General features: G+C 35.1%; 1 pseudogene; it reads left to right on the top strand.

Annotated features, from left to right (window-relative positions):
• The window catches only part of LOC139867962 (bidirectional sugar transporter SWEET14-like), a 56002-nt pseudogene extending 31183 nt beyond the window's left edge, over positions 1-24819 (top strand).
• Positions 24820-25294: the final 475 nt, after the last annotated feature.

Below are 25294 nucleotides of genomic sequence, written 5' to 3'. Positions count from 1 at the left end.
GTTTAATGTTTTCTAACATTTTTAAATCTTGTGGTCTAAAGTTTATTCAATTAATTAAACCTATAATTCGCTCAAACTTTGTGTTGACAGTTTACTCGCATGTTTTCACAGGTACTCGAGTTTATGTGAATGCTTCCGCTGTGTTTAGAAGAGTCTGCATGCATTTGGGCAGATGTTAATGAAACAATTTATGAAACTTAAGCTTGCATTCTGTTTTTGGATAATTTAAACTTGTGGTTTGTTGACAATGTTTCATGTCAACTTTGGTTAATTAATATGTTGGGTTACTTTTAAACTACATGTTTTGGTATGCTTTCCTTTTTGGGAAACTTTTGAAATAAAAGAATGTAATGTCGTTTGTTAAATTCATTTAAGTTCGATCAAGCTGTGAGACCAAGTGACGGAGCCGTTAAGTGTTTTGACGGGGCCATCACATTTGATGACTGATCACTTTCTTGAATAACAACAGGCTCATCTTCTTGTGGAACTTATTCTATGTGAGTATTATCTGCAGATTCATTTTTTAACCCAGACAAGTTAGGTTCATCTGACTCAGACTCTGAATCCAGAGTTTGAACACTGTTTCCAGAAATTAAATTTGACAATTCACCAAGTGCAGATTGCTCAGTTCTGGATGTCTGATCCATTTCTATAGAACCTTCATCAAAGGAAACATTAATGGATTCTTCAATATTCATTCTCCTCTGATTATACACTTTATAAGCTTTAAATACAGAAGAATATCCCATAAATATACCTTCATCAGATTTTGGCCTCATCTTATCAAGCTGATCTCTTTGATTTAAAATATAGCACTTACACCCAAATACATGGAAGTAATGAATAGTAGGCACCTTTTTATGATATAACTCATAGGGAGATTTGCCATGTTTCTTCACAATCAAGGATCTATTTTGAGTATAACAAGCTGAATTAACCGCCTCTGCCCAGAACCTTAGAGCAACATTTGATTGACATAACATGGTTCTGGCTGCTTCAATAAGGGTTCTATTTCTTCTTTCAGCAACTCCATTTTGTTGTGGAGTTCTAACAGCAGAGAAATTTTGACCAATTCCAGACTCTTCACAAAAATCAATTAATATAACATTTTTGAACTCAGTATCATGATCACTTCTCAATTGTTTAACAAGAACACTTTTTTGAACCTGTTCTCTCTTAATCAAATTGATGATTTCTTCAGGAGCATCACTTTTTGCAGCTAAGAAAATAACCCATGTAAATCTAGAATACTCATCAACAATTACCAGAGTATATCTTTTCCCACCCAGACTACTAGTGTTCATTGGACCAAACAGATCCATGTGAAGCATGTGAAGTGGATCACTAATAGTAGCTAGGGTTTTAGAGGGAAACTTTGTTTTGGTTTGTTTACCCATAATACAAGCAGAACAAGGTTTATCTTTCTTAAAAGGTTGTTGAGGCAGACCTCTTACAAGCTTTTTTTTGAAAAGCTCATTAATGTTTTTAAAATTAAGATGAGAAAGCCTTTTGTACCAAATTCAATTAAGTTCAGGGACAGTCTGAGAGTACAGACATGTTTCAATTCCAGCATCAACAGAATCTAGATCCAGCATATACACATTTTGAAATCTCCAGGCTACAAGTGTTGGCCATCCTTTTGGATCATAAATAATACCAGCTTTCTTTCTTATTCTGATTTCACAGTCTTCATCAGCAATTTGGCTCACACTTAGTAGATTATGCTTCAACCCTTCAACTAAAGCAACTTTCTTAAATGAAATACTTCCAGCTATAACAGTACCATAACCAATAGTCTTTGCAACAGAGTTATCACCATATCTAACAGAAGGACCTTTTTCTTCAACAAACCCTACAAGATGCTCTTTGCACCCAGTCATGTGTCTTGAGCAACCACTATCCAAATACCACATGTTACCCTGTTACACAAGACACAAACAAAAGAGAATGGTTAGTTTTTAAGGGGAACCCACTTTTCAGTGGGTTCAATTGGAGTACCCTTCACTCTCCAGACAAAAGCTTTGTTTCCAATCCAGATCAATTTATCCTTAACTGTTTTCAAAACACCTTTATTTTCACAAGCTTTAGGTGTCCATACCTTCTTAAGTTTCTCAGGAAAGCAAGATGTTCTTTTAACTGAAGATTTTTCTTGACTCTTTATTTTTTCATTGAGTTTTGAAATTTCCTTTTTGAGTTTTTGAATTGTCTTAGCTTGTTTTGACTTTGACCTTCTTTTAGTTGACCTATTTGGATCTGGACACATGTCAGTGTCAGAGGATGATTCAGAATTGTTCTTGCAACTTGATTCTTGGGTGTCAGACTCTAGGTCAGAACATACACTATTGCTATTAGAGACTAAACTGGTAGAGTCTGAAGGTTTCAAAAGTTCAGACTCTAGTGAATTCCTGCTTTCAAGTATTATAGTCTCAGAAGGCTCAATAGGATCTAAAGATCTTACAAAAGCGTTGGTTAAAATCTTTTGGCACCATCAAATTTTACAAAAGTATTTGGTAAAATGTCAGGTTTGAACATACTTGGATCAACTTCCACATTATTATTTAATATGTAGTTTTCACCTAGTATAGCTTTGACATCATTAGAAATTTGTTTGACAATAGCATCAGAATTCTTTTTGGAAGATACACACCAAGATTTACAAATTGTTTAATAGTGTTTTGACCTTTTCATTGACCTTCCTAATTCAGTATTTAACCTTTTAGTTTCTTCTGTGTATGCCATTTTATAGGTGTCAAGTTCAGCCTCACATTTTTTTAAGTCTTTTTTCAACATCTTTGTTTTTGACGGCATTTTTAAGATCAAAAATTTGTGTTCTTAACCTATCAATATCTTCTAAGTACCACTTAAAGTCAAGTAGCAAGTACTGAAACATTCTCACTTTTTCATTATCAAGATAGTTTACAAAGTTTTGTACCTTATAGGCAGAAACTTTATTACAAGTAGTATCCTTATCCATCTTCTCAACAGCTTTCAGATCTTCCTCAAACTTGCTAAAGCCACCATCCCTTTCAATTATAGCCATAAGACACTTATCCTCTTCCTCATCAGATGATGAGTCTTCATCTTCCCATGCTTCTGTGTACAAAGCCTTTTCCTGTTCTTTGTTCTTTGATTTTTCTGCTTCACTCTTTAACTTCATGTACTTGAGCTTATACTTTCTTGCTTTGTCAACAGACTTGTTGGTATTTGAACCTCCTTCACCTTTAGACCAGCAATCAGCAGCTATATGTCCTATCTTGCCACACTTAAAGCATTTAGCCTTCTTTGGATCAAAAGTACTCTTGCTTTTACCCTTCTTGTAACCAATTTTTTTTTTGCTCAATCCTTTGAGTCAGAAGACCCAATTGATCTTCCAGATCTTTAATCTCCTCATCTTCATTAGAATCACTATCATCATCAGAAGTTTCATCACTTTCAGATTCAACCTTGCTAGAGTAACTAGAGAACAATTGCTTATTCTTCTTTGTGGTAGCCACCAATGCAGCTTCTGGATCTTTAGCAGTTTTCTTAGCATTGATCTTGTTCTTTAGTTGTGTTTCCTCAAAGTTTGACAGTATGCCAAACAATTCATTTAACTCATAGTTATCTATCTTTTCACTGATTACCATAGATGTAATCACAGATTCAAAGTTTGAAGGTAACAGTTCAATGAACTTTTGACACAACACTTGTTGTGTTTTCTCTACCCCAACACTTTCAAGATCATTTATCAGAACCTGAAATCTTGAATGAAGATCACTCAAAGATTCTTTAGGCTGAGCAGCAAAATTTTCATAACATCTAATCAGATTCTTTTTCTTCTGAGTCTTAACAACAGTGACTCCTTCATAGTCATTAAGCAACAGATCCCACATAGCTTTAGCAGTCTTGGCATGACTGATCTTTCTTAGAATTGGAACAGTAACAGCATTTCCAATAATACTCCTTATCTTGCTATCAAGTTTGAATTTTATGGCTTCTGTCTCATACCACCTTTCTCTTGGGGTTTCACGAAAATAAGCAGGTTGTGAGAACTTGTTCAGCTTCTTCACGAATAGATCCTAAAAACCATAGGACTTTCAACTTCCAAGTTGCAAAATCTGTGCCATCGAATATTGGCACACCTTTTCCAGCCATGATAGGGGTTGGAATGGTACTGGTAGACATTTTGATGAAAATATGGATCGTTTTAAAAGATTACCAAGAATTGGATTTACACCTTTCCCGCTCTGATACTAGTTTATAGTTCACAGTAATTGAACTATGAACACCAGACTCTCAATTAAACAATAAATAAGAATTATTAGTGCAAGAAATGAGAGAACACGATGATGAAATATAAAATTGGTAATGTTGATCGTGCAAAGATACAAGTTCAAAGCAAACCATACGACCCTATTTATACAGATAAACACCAAAACTAAAGATTTGGTTTCCAAAACAACTTAGCTATAAATAAGGTAAAGATAAACTTAAAAACTAAACTAATATGCAAATAACTCTAAATTTCACCTCGCAATTGAAAGGACTCGTTCATATACATTATAAACGATTCAGAATAGTTGATTACATCGCGAGGTATTTTGACCTCTATATGATACATTTTACAAACATTGCATTCGTTTTTAAAAGACAAACTTTCTTTACAACGAAAGTTGACGGCATGCACACCATTTCATAATACATCCAACTATAATTGACATAATAATAATCTTGATGAACTCAATGACTCAAATGCAACGTCTTTCAAAATACACCATGAATGACTCCAAGTAATATCCTTAAAATGAGCTAATGCATAGCGGAAGATTTCTTTAATACCTGAGAATAAACATGCTTTAAAGTGTCAACCAAAAGGTTGGTGAGTTCATAGGTTTATCATAACAATCATTTCAATATATTAATAGACCACAAGATTTCCGTTTATAAATATATGTACACTCGCAAGTGTATAAGAGTATTCTATAAATTGTAGGCACCCGGTAACAAGCCTTAACGTTCATGTTTTACCCTCTGAAGTACACCAGATCATGTGTGTTTAAAATAACCTCGAAGTACTAAAGCATCCCATAGTCAGGATGGGGTTTGTCAGGCCCAATAGATCTATCTTTAGGATTCGCGCCTACCGTACATAGACAAGTAGTTTAATGTTACCAAGCTAAGGGTATATTTCTGGTTTAAACCCACGTAGAATTAGTTTTAGTACTTGTGCCTATTTCGTAAAACATTTATAAAAAACAGCGCATGTATTCTCAGTCCCAAAAATATATATAAAAGGGAGCAAATGAAACTCACCATACTGTATTTCGTAGTAAAAATACATATAACGTCATTTAACAAGTACAAGGTTGGCCTCGGATTCACGAACCTATATTAATTATATATATTTATATGTTGGTCAATATTTGTCTAACAATTTTTGGTCAAGTCATAGTGTACCACAATCCTAATGCTCGAGACTAATATGCAAAAGTCAACAAAAGTCAACTTGACCCAAAATGACTTCTAAAATTTATACGTGTTTATTATATAACTTAACTATAGTCGTTTTATATATTTAAATATATTTATTAGATTTTATAATAATAAAAGTCATTTATTAATAAAAATTTATATTAACGTTTATATATGATAAAATATACTTTTATATATCTTAAGTAGTAAAATTTATAAAGTTCACTTAATATCTTAAAACTATAGTGGTAAGTATTATTAATGTAATTATATTACGCGTGGTGAAAAATATATTTGTATCCCCTATTTATTTGATAAAATAATATTGATCATAATAATAATAAGTAAAAGTTGTATTATTTTGTAATAATAATTATTATTATTCTATAAAAAAATAACAATATTTATATTTACTAAAAATGTTATTATGATAAAATGATAATACTAACATAATAGTAATAATGATATTTTATAATAACAATAATATTTCTATTAAAATAATAACGACGATAGTAATAATAATCATTTTAACAATAATACTAAAATTCAGTTGACTATAACTTCAAATCCGTTCATCGAAACCATTCGATATCTAAATGAAAAGTTTTTAATTTTTCGCTAGCTTTCCAATGACATGCATATCATATACCCTATCTCAGTAGCATATGTATCTAATTCAGGATTCAACAAACCTATCTAAGGACAATATCGAATGTACAAGCATGCATAATTCTATATACTCGAGCACTAGTCAGGGATACACTATTGATATATAAAAGTTAAGTTATGAGTGCTCACGTATCAATATTGAGATTAAATATTGCAGGAAAGTACGTAGACGCAACGGAGATGATAAACACTAGATTGACCTCACGAGCATACCCATGAACCATACCCATCACCTCCATAGCTATAACCCATAATTTCCTTAGCTTCGACTCATTCAAAAAACTATTTTGAAATCACTCGGACATCACTCCGTCGTAATATTTTATGTATACTAATAATATCTTGAAATAATACAGAGCAAATATATATATATATATATATATATATATATATATATATATATATATATATATATATATATATATATATATATGTAAATCGATTGAGAGAGTTTAGAGAAATATATTTTCAAGTTTCTATGAAATAATGAAACCTATTGAATTCTATTTATAATAGATTTTTGAATTATTAAAGTGAATTATTAAAGTATGAATTATTAAAGTGAATTATTAAAGTATGAATTATTAAAGTGAATTATTAAAGTATGAATTATTAAAGTGAATTATTAAAGTATGAATTATTAAAGTGAATTATTAAAGTATGAATTATTAAAGTGAATTATTAAAGTATGAATTATTAAAGTGAATTATTAAAGTTAAAGTAAAGTAAAAGTAAAGTAAAGGTAAAGTTAAAGTATAGTAAAAGTATAAAAACTATGTATGTATAATACGCGTATAAATATATATAATATTAATTTAAATTTTTATATATATTTAATGAAATAAAATATAAATATCGTTATATTTATTATACTGGTTAAGTAATGAGTTGTCAAAAGTGATTCTAGATATTTATAAAAGTTATATACGTTTTAATAATAAAGTTCTTTTTAAACTGAAAACGTTTTTGTACGTTTGAAAATAGATTAATAGAATATTATGGAAACCAATTCTCCACTAGCTTTTGTCTAACTTTCGTAAATGACACTTTTTATTTTTATTTATAAATATCTTTACAAATTATTCCGAATATCGTTAAGAGGAATAGATTTCTCAAATCATAGTGGACCTCTCAATAGAGACTTGTAATCATAATTCAATGTTTCTGATAATTCAATCATTTAATATATTTTTTTTTAATTTCATCGATAATCATATTGAAACAAATACGTTCATATAAAGCATTATACTTTTAAATACTTTGTTGACATTTTCAATTTATAACATATACACATATACATACATATTCATATATGTTCATTTAATGGTTCGTGAATCATTGGAATTTGGTCGAGGTTTAAATGAATGTATAAACATAGTTTAAAATCCTTGAGATTTAACTTAACAAACATTGCTTATCGTGTCAGAATAATATAAAGATAAAGTTTAAATTTAGTCGGAAATTTTCGGGTCGTCACAGTACCTACCCGTTAAAGAAATTTCGTCCCCGAAATTTGATAGAGGTCGTTATGGCTAACAATGAGAATGTTATTATGACGATTATGAAGTTTTATCATGTCTAAGAAGTATGGATAAAATAATTCGATTACTCAAAGCGTATGAGGGAAGTTATCGTAAATGAAGGAAATAAGATTATAGTGATTCGTCATATCTTTTGACGTCATCACAATTGATCTCCGAATTTAAAGAAAATATTTGTAATCTATGTTGGATTTGATGCTTCGGTGATTAAGGAGATTATGATTCTCTTCGAATTAATACGATAATCCATCTTGATTTCTCTGTTGGGTATTTCACTATAAATCCACCTCCTTCGTTTTCTTACAACTCACACCTTCTATTCTTTCTCCCTCAACTCATATTTTAAAGTATTTGTCAATATGCTTCATCCAGTACTGATTCTCGATATACTCCTCACTTTCATATCTGTCGTTCTTCTTTTTCATCTGCCTCCGGAAGAATCTATTTATTTCAACTATACTCTCGGTTTTATAGTTTTTTTAGTTCTTCCGTGTCTTTATATTGCTATATGCATCGATATATACGATTTATAATTTTTGGGTGGTTGTTGGGTTTTATATCTTCCCTTATATTTCAAAGCCCCTGCTTTTGTCTTCTATAATCATTGACATCCACAGTTAATGCTCCCTTCTATTTGCTGCGATTTATACTCCAATTTCTATTTTGGAGTTTTGTCCTTTCGTTTCTTCTTCTTGCGATTAAGCAACGTTTGTAATGGTCCAGTATTCGCAGATATGAATTTCAGAATGAACATAGTTAATGTTCTAAGAAGGAAATGGTAATGACACGATCTTGATTTGTTAATTTACCAGAATACCCTGAAAAGACCGAATCATCAAGAAAATATATTCTTGATATTTTTAGAGATTAAATAGAATACAAGAGTCGTGTAACATGGAACATGATGACGGCATGGTCTGTGAATCGTCATGTCCCATTAGAAACTCAGCATGACTTACTGTAATATAATCACGTTGATCAAGTGTCATTATATTATACTAACTCATGCTTCAGTTCCCAACACTACTTCAAAACATTCATAATTTAAACTCGAAAGTTTATAGAATATAGAAACTAATAGTTTCTTATATGATGTAACACTGATAGCGCAAAGAGATAAATGACTTCAGATAAGATTAGTTGTGAAAATATCTTCAGAAATATCGCGGATATTTATAATGAAAGATATGATAATATCTTAGAATTTCTAATATTGATGGATGATGATGAAGATTTGTCTATAAAGGTTTAGAATAAAGAGTAAGGTATTCGTTAATGACTTTAGCAGGCACTGAATCATTTGGATTCTTTGAAGGTAGATTTAGTCTTTGTGATTTGTCCACAGCCTCCTTCATAGTCTGTTCAATCCGTTTTCCAGTTCCAAACCTTCTCTTTTTCTCAGCTTTTCCACCTTACTATTCTTTGTCATCAAACTTTTTACTGTTAAGATCGTTTACAGTTTTTGATGCTTCGTCAGCATTTCAAGAACTAGTTTGCAGTTCAAAATATTTTTCAGAACTTCACATTCAAAGTATGTAAGTCTAGGAGATAGACGTTTTACGTACACATATAACTGTTGGCGTAGACATGCTGCGAGATTTCAAAATACTGGTTACTATTTTTCGATGATTCATATGACAATTCTTGTTACAAGATGCGAATGAGTAAATGATGTGATTTCAATAAATATAATGATTTTTCGAAAAGTCAAAGATAATTGAAGTTGTTGATAAGTTTATTGCTAAGGTGGCGAGATATGAAAGGTCCCCAGTAACGATGACGAAAGGGCAACGTATCTATCGAGGTTATAATAAGACTAGTCCGACTGAAAAGTCGAAGTTAACTTGCTGGAGCTGTGACAAAACTGTCTACTTTGAAAAGGAATTGAAAAGTCATTTTAGCTAATAAATGCCAAAGGGTCTGACACGGATACGCGTCGAACTATGACTTTGGCTTCGAGAGCTTTTTAGGTACATAAATGTGGGTAATATGTGGTTGGATCATCATCTCGATTGTTCATTGTTTGAAGTGTCTTTGAAAACTTCGGAGAGTTTGAACACAGTTTGTAATCATTATTATACATATGATGTTCTAACACGGTTTTGAAGTCAAAGTATAGCTTTGAAAGATGTAGGAATCTAAGAGTGATCTCTTCTGTTAAATCATGACTTGGATTTTGATTTGTCAAAATCAGAATGCGTAATCAAATTTGGGTGAGAATGGTTGCTTTGATTTCTATACAAGAATGTATATTGTTGTGAGATTTTGGGAGTATAGTTGATGATTTGCTTAATCAGATTCGAAAAATATAATATATTAATTGTGAATTTATATATCTCTCGGGTATTACCTACCCGTTAAAAAAAAATTCACAATTAATATTTTGTACAACAGAATTTTATTACACTCTTTATGAAAATATATATGTGCATATTTTCTTCAGATGTAACATAGATTTAATGAGTTAATATTAAATTAAACTCATTTGATTTACGGTTGAAACTAGAACTGAATAATCCCTAAAGACTTTAGAAATTACATAACTTTTACGGAGTATTTATTCAATAAAATTGAAATTATGAATTAATACTTCGTTATTTGTTGGTGTTTGTAACCCTTGCACCATATTCTCTAAAGCCACTACTCGAGCGCGAAGCTCGTTGACTTCTTCTATTACACCGGGGTGATTGTCGGTTCTGACGAACGGATAAATAAAATCTAGAATTTGATGTAGTATATAATCGTGACGAGATACTCTGAAAATGAGAGAGAAAATGGTGTTTCGGACCGGTTCGCCGGTAAGTGCTTCAGGTTCATCGCCAAGAGGGCAATGTGGTGGATGGAAGGGATCACCTTCTTCTTGTCTCCAATTATTGAGGAGGCTACGAACCTATCCCCAATTCATCCAGAATAGATGATGGCTAATTGGTTGATCCATTCCGGTCACACTGCTTTCGGAGCTTGAGTGGGATTCCATATCGGAATTCGAGGGACTTGAACTAATGACGAATTCCATTTCGTTCGATTGAATAAAGAATTTTTCAATATGAAATGATTTTTCAGCTATCGGGTGGTATTCTAATTACATAGAATATCTATATATATATAGCGCAAAAAATTTCGTAGATTACGGAGGAAATTACGGGATATGTCAGGCAAAGTTTACAGTAACAGATACGCTAAGATATGGATTAGCAGATACGCTAAGATATGAACTTTGTCTATACACTATTCATGCAATCAATGCAGTAAGACGTGTCTAGACTAAGAATGATAAGCAGGCAATTTCCGACAAAAATGATAAGCAAAACTTTTGACATGCAGACACGGTCGAAGTCCAGGCTCATTAATGCATCCTAACGACTATCAGTTAGACACACTAATGCAGACCTGGTTCGCTAAGACCACCGCTCTGATACCAACTGAAAGGACTCGTTCATATACATTATAAATGATTCAGAATAGTTGATTACATCGCGAGGTATTTTGACCTCTATATGATACATTTTACAAACATTGCATTCGTTTTTAAAAGACAAACTTTCTTTACAACGAAAGTTGACGGCATGCACACCATTTCATAATACATCCAACTATAATTGACATAATAATAATCTTGATGAACTCAATGAATCGAATGCAACGTCTTTCAAAATACACCATGAATGACTCCAAGTAATATCCTTAAAATGAGCTAATGCATAGCGGAAGATTTCTTTAATACCTGAGAATAAACATGCTTTAAAGTGTCAACCAAAAGGTTGGTGAGTTCATAGGTTTATCATAACAATCATTTCAATATATTAATAGACCACAAGATTTCCGTTTATAAATATATGTACACTCGCAAGTGTATAAGAGTATTCTATAAATTGTAGGCACCCGGTAACAAGCCTTAACGTTCATGTTTTACCCTCTGAAGTACACCAGATCATGTGTGTTTAAAATAACCTCGAAGTACTAAAGCATCCCATAGTCAGGATGGGGTTTGTCTGGCCCAATAGATCTATCTTTAGGATTCGCGCCTACCGTACATAGACAAGTAGTTTAATGTTACCAAGCTAAGGGTATATTTCTGGTTTAAACCCACGTAGAATTAGTTTTAGTACTTGTGCCTATTTCGTAAAACATTTATAAAAAACAGCGCATGTATTCTCAGTCCCAAAAATATATATAAAAGGGAGCAAATGAAACTCACCATACTGTATTTCGTAGTAAAAATACATATAACGTCATTTAACAAGTACAAGGTTGGCCTCGGATTCACGAACCTATATTAATTATATATATTTATATGTTGGTCAATATTTGTCTAACAATTTTTGGTCAAGTCATAGTGTACCACAATCCTAATGCTCGAGACTAATATGCAAAAGTCAACAAAAGTCAACTTGACCCAAAATGACTTCTAAAATTTATACGTGTTTATTATATAACTTAACTATAGTCGTTTTATATATTTAAATATATTTATTAGATTTTATAATAATAAAAGTCATTTATTAATAAAAATTTATATTAACGTTTATATATGATAAAATATACTTTTATATATCTTAAGTAGTAAAATTTATAAAGTTCACTTAATATCTTAAAACTATAGTGGTAAGTATTATTAATGTAATTATATTACGCGTGGTGAAAAATATATTTGTATCCCCTATTTATTTGATAAAATAATATTGATCATAATAATAATAAGTAAAAGTTATATTATTTTGTAATAATAATTATTATTATTCTATAAAAAAATAACAATATTTATATTTACTAAAAATATTATTATGATAAAATGATAATACTAACATAATAGTAATAATGATATTTTATAATAACAATGATATTTCTATTAAAATAATAACGACGATAGTAATAATAATCATTTTAACAATAATACTAAAATTCAGTTGACTATAACTTCAAATCCGTTCATCGAAACCATTCGATATCTAAATGAAAAGTTTTTAATTTTTCGCTAGCTTTCCAATGACATGCATATCATATACCCTATCTCAGTAGCATATGTATCTAATTCAGGATTCAACAAACCTATCTAAGGACAATATCGAATGTACAAGCATGCATAATTCTATATACTCGAGCACTAGTCAGGGATACACTATTGATATATAAAAGTTAAGTTATGAGTGCTCACGTATCAATATTGAGATTCAATATTGCAGGAAAGTACGTAGTCGCAACGGAGATGATAAACACTAGATTGACCTCACGAGCATACCCATGAACCATACCCATCACCTCCATAGCTATAACCCATAATTTCCTTAGCTTCGACTCATTCAAAAAACTATTTTGAAATCATTCGGACATCACTCCGTCGTAATATTTTATGTATACTAATAATATCTTGAAATAATACAGAGCAAATATATATATATATATATATATGTAAATCGATTGAGAGAGTTTAGAGAAATATATTTTCAAGTTTCTATGAAATAATGAAACCTATTGAATTCTATTTATAATAGATTTTTGAATTATTAAAGTGAATTATTAAAGTATGAATTATTAAAGTGAATTATTAAAGTATGAATTATTAAAGTGAATTATTAAAGTATGAATTATTAAAGTGAATTATTAAAGTATGAATTATTAAAGTGAATTATTAAAGTTAAAGTATAGTAAAAGTATAAAAACTATGTATGTATAATACGCGTATAAATATATATAATATTAATTTAAATTGTTATATATATTTAATGAAATAAAATATAAATATCGTTATATTTATTATACTGGTTAAGTAATGAGTTGTCAAAAGTGATTCTAGATATTTATAAAAGTTATATATGTTTTAATAATAAAGTTCTTTTTAAACTGAAAACGTTTTTGTACTTTTGAAAATAGATTAATAGAATATTATGGAAACCAATTCTCCACTAGCTTTTGTCTAACTTTCGTAAATAACACTTTTTATTTTTATTTATAAATATCTTTACAAATTATTCCGAATATCGTTAAGAGGAATAGATTTCTCAAATCATAGTGGACCTCTCAATAGAGACTTGTAATCATAATTCAATGTTTCTGATAATTCAATCATTTAATATATTTTTTTTTTAATTTCATCGATAATCATATTGAAACAAATACGTTCATATAAAGCATTATACTTTTAAATACTTTGTTGACATTTTCAATTTATAACATATACACATATACATACATATTCAAATATGTTCATTTAATGGTTCGTGAATCATTGGAATTTGGTCGAGGTTTAAATGAATGTATAAACATAGTTTAAAATCCTTGAGATTTAACTTAACAAACATTGCTTATCGTGTCAGAATAATATAAAGATAAAGTTTAAATTTAGTCGGAAATTTCCGGGTCGTCACAGCAATCATCCAATTGCTTTAGTTGTCAAATTTCACCTAGTCACTCATGTACCTAAGGGTTTCTCTCCGGTACCCTAAGTACAATGTAACCGCCACACAATCGGAGTCGAACAACACGCTAGTAGGTATGAACGAGGCACCTTATGTCGCATCACGTAGACTCCTTTACCAACATACATCAAGATCAACACTCGATTTCACAGGTTTCATCCTACCCGTCGAACCTCATGGTTCATCAACTTCAACACGAAAGCGAACACGCGCTTAACAACCGAACACCAAAACACATTTCCATGGCTTGGTAGAAACACTTCCCAAATACTAAGGAATGCTTGGTCGCACCAAGTCTTACGCCCTTCGCCCGACAATCAAATGTCACCATAGGGTACTTCCATTAGGAACGTCACCCATAACAACAACATGCACAAACAATGCATCTAATCAACTCAAACTCAACGGCGCATAATAAATAATCAAAGGACATATTTATTAAAATGAAACATACCTTAACGTCTCCTTGCCGCACCCGTCCCTGCTAACTTGGGACATTCCGACTTACGATGTCCTTCTTCTTGGCAATTGAAGCACACCATACCATCACCCTTTGATACCGAACATTCCCAAGACTTGTGACCCCTCATGCCACAATTGTAACATCTAGCCGCACTAGAATTCGATATACTCGTCCGCGTACCACCCGTGCTCACATTCGGACCCTTAGTACTCTTACTCGGAGCACCATACGAAACAACCCTTCTCTCACTTGAAGGTTCACCCTTCTTGGATCGCGAATATGACTCGAAACCTCTAGCCAAGTCGAATAGTTCCACCAACGATTTCACTTGACCCCGGCTAATTCTACTCTTCAAGTCATCATTCAACGTCCGATAGAAATCTTCCATCAACATCCGATCATTCCCAATATACTCCGGGCAAAAATGAGCCTTTTACATAAAGGTCGTCTTTAGAGTATTCAAGTCCATCGACCCTTGTTGCAAATTTCGCAACTCATTTCGCATTTCCGACAAATCGGCTGAAGTCCGGAACTCCTCGAAGAATTCCCTCTTAAACTCGTCCCATGATAACGCCATAAACAGTTCACCACCGACAAGATCAATCTTACCATCCAACCAATCCTTTGCTTTACCCCGCAACAAGCTAGTAGCGAGCCTTGTCCTCTTTTCGGGAGGACATTCAATCGTGCGAAAACACCCTTCGACATCCTAGATCCAAGTGGTGCTTACTAAGGGATCCGGTTTCCCATCGTACATCGAAGGTTTAGTCCTCATGAAACTCTTAAGACACCGCTCCATTTCACTACTGCCCCGAAATTCAGAATACCTCCTATCCATTCTTTCATCCAACGCACTCATTTGCTCCGCAACGGCTGCCGCAACTCTAGCGTTAAACTCCAAATCGTTCGTCTAGATCCCGTTTCCCGTCGCCATTCTAAGGAATGCAAAGCGATTAGATCACGAACGTATAAAGCACACACACAATACCGCTCCATCTTGCTAAACACTCGTCGTACATCACTTGCTAGACACGATTTGCACCCGTAATAAGGTTTGCAAGTCCTTATTAAGCACACACGCCGTATCAACTCGTTAGTACAAAGACCGTCTCGCTCGATGATATAAATAAACACAAACAAAATTCTATGCGATATGCACATACGCGAGAATTATTATCACAACACAATTAATATATTAATAATATCCGCATTACTAATATAAACGTTAGTCCTCCTACAAACAAGGCACTAACTATAACCTATTCCGACCCGTAATCCTACAAGTCCCGCAACAAATTAAGCACACACAAAAGTCTAAGTCTAGGCACCTATCTCAAGTCACCTAAATCCCTTAGACCATGCTCTGATACCACTTGTAACAACCCAACCCGTTAACCAACTAAAAACGCAACATAAAAAAAATAATTTAAAACTGGGCTGACTAGATGGGGTGCGCGGCGCGCACACCCACCTGTGTGCGGCGTGCACAGGGCCTGGCAGCCCGCTGTCCAAAAATTTCATTTTACGCGAAAAGATCTTCGACTTCCCTACACATTTAGATCAAATTCTTTTCACAATACATTAATATAGTTAAAACTAACACGTTCCATTAATAAAAAGGGTTTTACGACACCGGGCCAACATATGCCCAAAATACCCCTTAAGTACAAAGTACAAACTTCAACCACATGACTTTTAATACAAAATAAAGCCGAGCATGGCGATTGGGGATACGCTACCCAATCCTAATCGAATCCAAAAGCAAGCCTTCTAAAGCAACTATGCGAGTCCACTAGTTCCTGCTTACCCGAGCCACCGCATCCATGCAATCTATAAAAATGTAAACAACGAGAGGGTAAGCTAACGCTTAGTGAGTGAAAATATACTACATACATATATATGCATAAAATGGACACGCCACACAAATAACCGAATACCGCATACCGGAGCATCCAAGCATAAAGGCAAGCTTGTCTAAGCATACCGTAAGATCACTAAGCAATGAACTAAAGATACATCAACAAAATATAGGTTCACCAACGACGATGTGAACAACGCCAATGAGCTACACCCGGAGGGTTAGCTACATCACCACAATACATTAATATATATATATATATATATATATATATATATATATATATATATATATATATATATATATATATATATATATATATATAACAATATATAAATGTCCAAGGTTAACCAATCGTACAAAGGAATGGTACTCGAATTTCCCATCGGTGTTCGTAACAACCGTTAGTGTACAACACATATATCACTAACCCTTGGACAACACATATCCGTTCATGAAACCGTTAGCGTACAACACATATATCACTAACTTGGACAGCACATATCCATTCATAAAGCCGTTAGCGTACAACACATATATCACTAACTTAGACAACACATATCCATTCATAAAGCCGTTAGCGTACAACACATATATCACTAACTTGGACAACACATATCCATTCATAAAGCCGTTAGCGTACAACACATATATCACTAACTTGGACAACACATATCCATTCATGAAGCCGTTAGCGTACAATACATATATCACTAACCCTTCGCCATTGGAGTTATATAATCCACATCAAAAGCACATGTGGTAATGTACACACAAGTGTGTACCTCGCCAAAGGTGGTCAACCAAAATGCACAACCGTGCCAATTGAACCTATACACAAGTCCATTAAATCCACCTATATGTGAAGTGAGCTCTATAATCGAGAATCACTTCACCCGACCCGCACCCATCCTACACATACATATGCACATAGGATATTAACACTTACCTTGTCGTCTTGATGAATGCTTCCAAGTAATCCGCAACTTGTCAATGGAAAGTACCTATTCCTTTATCACAATTACAACAACACACTTAGAGTGGATTTACAACCAACTCAATTCGACACTTAGTGCAAATTCGACCAATTGCACTCATAAACACAAAACGCGTCCAAACTAACCAATAATCACTAATCACAAGTGAACATGGTTCTAATATGCCAATGAACCCAATCTTAAGTGTTAAACACTTATCAATCTCAAAATTACCCAAAAACCCTAATTTTGACTCAATTCCAAAATTAGTCTTTCAAACATACAAAAAGGGTTCCAATACTTCCATAATCACTAAACCTAGTGATTAAACCCAATTACAAGTCCTAATCATAACCAATTTGTTCACCAACCCAAAATCCACCAACAATAACAATAAACCCGATTACAAGCAACACTAAACTCACTTCATGAGTTTAAATGGGTTTATCACAATTTAAGTTCAAACCCTAACTTGAATATCAAAATCAAACAATGAAATTCAGAGTTAGAACTTACCACAACAACCAAAACGAAGCTAGGAACGAGGTGAACAACTTTAAAACCCGAGACTTTGATCAATTCAAGCTCCTTCCTCTCCAAAACCCCAATTCTCTCACTAGAATTCTCCCTCTCTCTCTAAGATACTTGAGAGTGATGAATGGATGTGAAAATGATTCAAAAGTAGATCCAAACCAGCTGATAAGGCCTGAGATCCGGCCTCAAGTGAAAAGACCAAAAAGCCCTTCATTAAACTTAAAATATAAAAAGGCAGAATTCTGTCGCTGGGCATGTGCGCGGCGAGCACACCTTATGATGCGCGGCGCACACCCATGTCTGGGCAGAATCTGAACTTTGTTTAATTACACAATTCTTGCCCACTAAACGTACATCATTTAAAACTCTGTGTGCCATAAATATTGGGGTCTTACAACTCTCCCCCACTTAGAATCGATCATGTCCTCGTGATCCTCATTACTTAACCAAACGAACCACACTCCAAGGTCCTCAAACATAAGTCCCAATCCGACTTTCCTAAGCAATTCTTCCCAATGAATAGCCTAACAACTAAATCGTCATCGCGATTTATCAAATCCACCAATCCGAGCATTAAAACTTGCTCAATCCCTCACATCGGGAAAAACTCAATCAATCTCTTACCGAGATATCAATCCCTTAGCGTACCCTTACCGAGTACAATGCTAAAAGCAACCAAGTCTCAACCTAAGGTCAACAACCCGAAATGATGAAGACCGAACCAAACGAATCCTTACGGATAACACCAATCACTAAACACCCCTTGTAGTGCGCAATATAACCAATACGCAACTATCGTAACATCACAAGCAACGGCTAAAACCGATAGCGCTCCAAACGACTATAGCAATGCAAATCTCAAGGTGTACAAAATCGACTATTGTCACACCCGTAACAACATGTGAGCGAAACACGGCTATCGCATCACTAATCACACGACATGGTCCTCGCGACCCCACCATTGGTGTATAAACAACCAATAGTTCACAACACAATATGGCCGAAACAACCCGAGCCTAAACACATATGGAGGATGATCGAAACAACCCGAACCTTAGTGAATTCGCACAACCCGAAATTCACCAACCCAATCCATATATCCCACAACGAAATGACCGCACAACCCGAGTCATTGTGAATCTGCGCAAACCGATATTCACTACCTCCGCCACATAGTATAACCGAGGATGGCCGTACGACCCGAGCCTTAGTGAATCCGAACTACCCGACATTCACTACCTCAAACTATGAGTCCAACTAACAGGAACAATCGTACTACCCGAATTATTGTGAATACGAACAACCCGATATTCACGTCCCACAACACAACACGTGAATGGTACTCCCATTTTGATAACGTTATACCATACCGATATAACACTAAACCCATGATGAAGTTAGCGGACCCCGAAGGTCATGCTCCACCAATCAACAATACCACGATGAAGTCAGCGGACCCCGAAGGTCATGCTCCACCAATCAACAATATCATGATGAAGTCAGCGGACCCCGAAGGTCATGCTCCACCAATCAACAATACCATGATGAAGTCAGCGGACCCCGAAGGTCATGCTTCATCAATCTCCTACGCACTTTTGGCCTCAAACAACGAGTAGTGCAACATCGCGCTCTGCTACACTATGGTGAACCCTAACGGGTACCACTAACCATCCACACAATCGAGCAAGAACCACCTATATCGAACATAGACACAAAACAATAATTCCCTAGAAGAGAATCCGATACGCACATCCCTTACCCGAGGGATTTCACCTTGCTCGTCAAACACGTCCATTATCTCTCAACGAGATCTACCACATTACCACCTCGGTGGTAACTCAAATCCAAAATCCTAAGTACAATTTAACGAAATTGTACTCTACCACAAATCGACCAAAAATAGGCCCCAACACAATTTTCGGATCTACTAAAAACGTCATCCGAAATCTCACACTAGAACTTCCTCGTGCGGGAGTGTAACTCCCCCACTTGAAACTACGTTCCATAACCACAACTTGTACAACCGTACAATGCTACCAAAGGTAGACTTTACCAATAATTGGGTTCACACGACCCATCACCATATCTTGCTCCAACCTTGAGCATACCAAGGATCTTAACCTATCCTTAAACACTTCGAACGAAAAGTGTAACGCAAATTACACAAACCATATCCTCGCAATCATCCAATTGCTTTAGTTGTCAAATTTCACCTAGTCACTCATGTACCTAAGGGTTTCTCTCCGGTACCCTAAGTACAATGTAACCGCCACACAATCGGAGTCGAACACCACGCTAGTAGGTATGAACGAGGCACCTTATGTCGCGTCACGTAGACTCCTTTACCAACATACATCAAGATCAACACTCGATTTCTCGGGTTTCATCCTACCCGTCGAACCTCATGGTTCATCAACTTCAACATGAAAGTGAACACACGCTTAACAACCGAACACCAAAACCCATTTCCATGGCTTGGTAGAAACACTTCCCAAATACTAAGGAATGCTTGGTCGCACCAAGTCTTACGCCCTTCGCCCGACAATCAAATGTCACCATAGGGTACTTCCATTAGGAACGTCACCCATAACAACAACATGAACAAACAATGCATCTAATCAACTCAAACTCAACGGCGCATAATAAATAATCAAAGGACATATTTATTAAAATGAAACGTACCTTAACGTCTCCTTGCCGCACCCGTCCCCGCTAACTTGGGACATTCCGACTTACGATGTCCTTCTTCTTGGTAATTGAAGCACACCATACCATCACCCTTTGATACCGAACATTCCCAAGACTTGTGACCCCTCATGCCACAATTGTAACATCTAGCCGCACTAGAATTCGATATACTCGTCTGCGTACCACCCGTGCTCACACTCGGACCCTTAGTCCTCTTACTCGGAGCACTATACGAAACAACCCTTCTCTCACTTGAAGGTTCACCCTTCTTGGATCGCGAATATGACTCGAAACCTCTAGCCAAGTCGAATAGTTCCGCAAACGATTTCGCTTGACCCCGGCTAATTCTAATCTTCAAGTCATCATTCAACGTCCGATAGAAATCTTCCATCAACATCCGATCATTCCCAATATACTCCGGGAAAAAACGAGCCTTCGACATAAAGGTCGTCTTTAGAGTATTCAAGTCCATCGACCCTTGTTGCAAATTTTGCAACTCATTTCGCATTTCCGACAAATCGGCTGAAGTCCGGAACTCCTCGAAGAATTCCCTCTTAAACTCGTCCCATGATAACGCCATAAACAGTTCACCACCGACAAGATCAATCTTACCATCCAACCAATCCTTTGCTCTACCCCGTAACAAGATAGTAGCGAGCCTTGTCCTCTTTTCGGGAGGACATTCAATCGTGCGAAAACACCCTTCGACATTCGAGATCCAAGTGGTGCTTACCAAGGGATCCGGTTTCCCATCGTACATCGGAGGTTTAGTCCTCATGAAACTCTTAAGACACCGCTCCATTTCACTACTACCCCGAAATTCGGAATACCTCCTATCCATTCTTTCATCCAACGTACTCATTTGCTACGCAATGGCAGCTGCAACTCTAGCGTTAAACTCCAAATCGTTCGTCTCGATCCCGTTTCTCGTCGCCATTCTAAGGAATGCAAAGCGATTAGATCACGAACGTATAAAGCACACACACAATACCGCTCCATCTTGCTAAACACTCGTCGTACATCACTTGCTAGACACGATTTGCACCCGTAATAAGGTTTGCAAGTCCTTATTACGCACACACACCGTATCAACTCGTTAGTACAACGACCGCCTCGCTCAATGATATAAATAAACACAAACAAAATTCTATGCGATATGCACATACGCGAGAATTATTATCACAACACAATTAATATATTAATAATATCCGCATTACTAATATAAACGTTAGTCCTCCTACAAACAAGGCACTAACTATAACCTATTCCGACCCGTAATCCTACAAGTCCCGCAACAAATTAAGCACACACAAAAGTCTAAGTCTAGGCACCTATCTCAAGTCACCTAAATCCCTTAGAACATGCTCTGATACCACTTGTAACAACCCAACCCGTTAACCAACTAAAAATGCAACATAAAAAAAAAAAATTAAAACTGGGCTGACTAGATGGGGTGCGCGGCGCGCACAGGTCCTGGCAGCCCGCTGTCCAAAAATTTCGTTTTACGCGAAAAGATCTTCGACTTCCCGACACATTTAGACCAAATGCTTTTCACAATACATTAATATAGTTAAAACTAACACGTTCCATTAATAAAAAGGGTTTTACGACACCGGGCCCACATATGCCAAAAATACCCATTAAGTACAAAGTACAAACTTCGACCACATGACTTTTAATACAAAATAAATTCGAGCATGGCGATTGGGGATACGCTACCCAATCCTAATCGAATCCAAAAGCAAGCCTTCTAAAGTAACTATGCGAGTCCACTAGTTCCCGCTTACCCGAGCCACCGCATCCATGCAATCTATAAAAATGTAAACAACGAGAGGGTAAGCTAACGCTTAGTGAGTGACAATATACTACATACATATATATGCATAAAATGGACACGCCACACAAATAACCAAATACCGCATACCGGAGCATCCAAGCATAAAGGCAAGTTAGTCTAAGCATACCGTAAGATCACTAAGCAACGAGCTAAAGATACATCAACAAAATATAGGTTCACCAACGACGATGTGAACAACGCCAATGAGCTACACCCGGAGGGTTAGCTACATCACCACAATACATTAATATATATATAACAATATATAAACGTCCAAGGTTAACCAATCGTACAAAGGAATGGTACTCGAATTTCCCATCGGTGTTCGTAACAACCGTTAGTGTACAACACATATATCACTAACCCTTAGACGACACATATACGTTCATGAAACCGTTAGCGTACAACACATATATCACTAACTTGGACAACACATATCCATTCATAAATTCGTTAGCGTACAACACATATATCACTAACTTGGACAACACATATCCATTCATAAAGCCGTTAGCGTACAACACATATATAACTAACTTGGACAACACATATCCATTCATAAAGCCGTTAGCGTACAACACATATATCACTAACTTGGACAACACATATCCATTCATGAAGCCGTTAGCGTACAACACATATATCACTAACCCTTCGCCATTGGGGTTATATAATCCACATCACAAGCACATGTGGTAATGTACACACAAGTGTGTACCTCTCCAAAGGTGGTCAACCAAAATGCACAACCGTGCCAATTGGACCTATACACAAGTCCATTAAATCCACCTATATGTGAAGTGAGCTCTATAACCGAGAATCACTTCACCCGACCCGCACCCATCCTACACATACATATGCACATAGGATATTAACACTCACCTTGTCGTCTTGATGAATGCTTCCAAGTAATCCGCAACTTGTCAATGGAAAGTACATATTCCTTTATCACAATTACAACAACACACTTAGAGTGGATTTACAACCAACTCAATTCGACACTTAGTGCAAATTCGACCAATTGCACTCATAAATACAAAACGCGTCCAAACTAACCAATAATAACTAATCACAATTGAACATGGTTCTAATATGCCAATGGACCCAATCTTAAGTGTTAAACACTTATCAATCTCAAAATCACTCAAAAACCCTAATTTTGACTCAATTCCAAAATTAGTCTTTCAAACACACAAAAAGGGTTCCAATACTTCCATAATCACTAAACCTAGTGATTAAACCCAATTACAAGTCCTAATCATAACCAATTTGTTCACCAACCCAAAATCCACCAACAATAATAATAAACCCGATTACAAGCAACACTAAACTCACTTCATGAGTTTAAATGGGTTTATCACAATTTAAGTTCAAACCCTAACTTGAATATCAAAATCAAACAATGAAATTCGGAGTTAGAACTTACCACAACAACCAAAACGAAGCTAGGAACGAGGTGAACAACTTTAAAACCCGAGACTTTGATCAATTCAAGCTCCTTCCTCTCCAAAACCCCAATTCTCTTACTAGAATTCTCCCTCTCTCTCTAAGATACTTGAGAGTGATGAATGGATGTGAAAATGATCCAAAAGTGGATCCAAACCAGCTGATAAGGCCTGAGATCCGGCCTCAAGTGAAAAGACCAAAAAGCCCTTCATTAAACTTAAAATAGAAAAAGGCAGAATTCTGTCGCTGGGCATGTGCGCGGCGCGCACACCTTATGGTGCGCGGCGCGCACCCATGTCTGGGCAGAATCTGAACTTTGTTTAATTACACAATGCTTGCCCACTAAACGTACATCATTTAAAACTCTGTGTGCCATAAATATTGGGGTCTTACACGACAAAAGGCATAAGTTAACCTTATGGCTCAAGGCTATTCTTTTATCATCGTTCGTATTTTTTTTTCAACGACAAGTGATTAAAACGAAGAGTGTTGAGTATATGCCGATTTTACTATCAGTAGCGCTAACTCTTAGTGCTGTCATGTGGTTCTTTTATGGTCTACATCTTGGTGACGATCAATATCGCGGTATGATAAAAATTACGATATCTTGATCCTCAACTAAATTTATAACCCGCTCATTCATAACGAGTTTAAATTTTTTAACAGATTCCAAATGTTCTTGGATTCACCTTCGGTATAATTCAAATGATACTGTATTTTGTATATAAAAAGAAGCAGCCAGTTCTCAATGAAATGGAGAAGCAAACAGTCATAGAAATAAATGATCATAAAACAATTGGAGTAACAAAGCTGAATACTTTTACGACTTCAAATATTCTTCCTGTAGTCGATAAATCGAACACAAACAAATACGTCTCAGATCACATTCGTGTTGCATCTCAAACTCTGCCAAATCACACCGTTGAAGTCTACTCATGAGAAATTATCACATGGTTGTTATTATACATCAAACATTGTGTGAGCTTAAACTTAATGGTCACTATCTTCATGAATATTTGACGTTTGCTTTAAGTCTTACGTCAAAGTGTGTATGTATGTTCCTTCGGTAGTTCCATATATACCATTTATGTACATTATTGATTTATTGTCCATTAATAAAATAAAATTGTATGCAATTTATATCTTTTGGTTCTTGATATTTTATAGAGTACATTATTATACCAACGGTCCTTATAGTTTACATCCAAAGACATCGCTTCCCTGATGGATTTGGTCGCTCATGGAGCGGGTCCCTATGGTTATCATTAAATTACACAAATCGTCCTTTTCTTTTATAAATACACCAATAATCCATATATTTTACAAATTACACGATCGTTACTGACTTACTTAAAAGTGTACATAAAATGAACGTTAAAAAGAGACACATTCAACGCGCATTTTTAACTAAATC

This window comes from Rutidosis leptorrhynchoides, chromosome 9 (assembly GCF_046630445.1).
Source record: "Rutidosis leptorrhynchoides isolate AG116_Rl617_1_P2 chromosome 9, CSIRO_AGI_Rlap_v1, whole genome shotgun sequence".
In the NCBI taxonomy this organism is placed as follows: domain Eukaryota; kingdom Viridiplantae; phylum Streptophyta; class Magnoliopsida; order Asterales; family Asteraceae; genus Rutidosis; species Rutidosis leptorrhynchoides.
The sequence above is the reverse complement of the archived record's forward strand: the minus strand, read 5'-3'. Positions and strand labels throughout refer to the sequence as shown.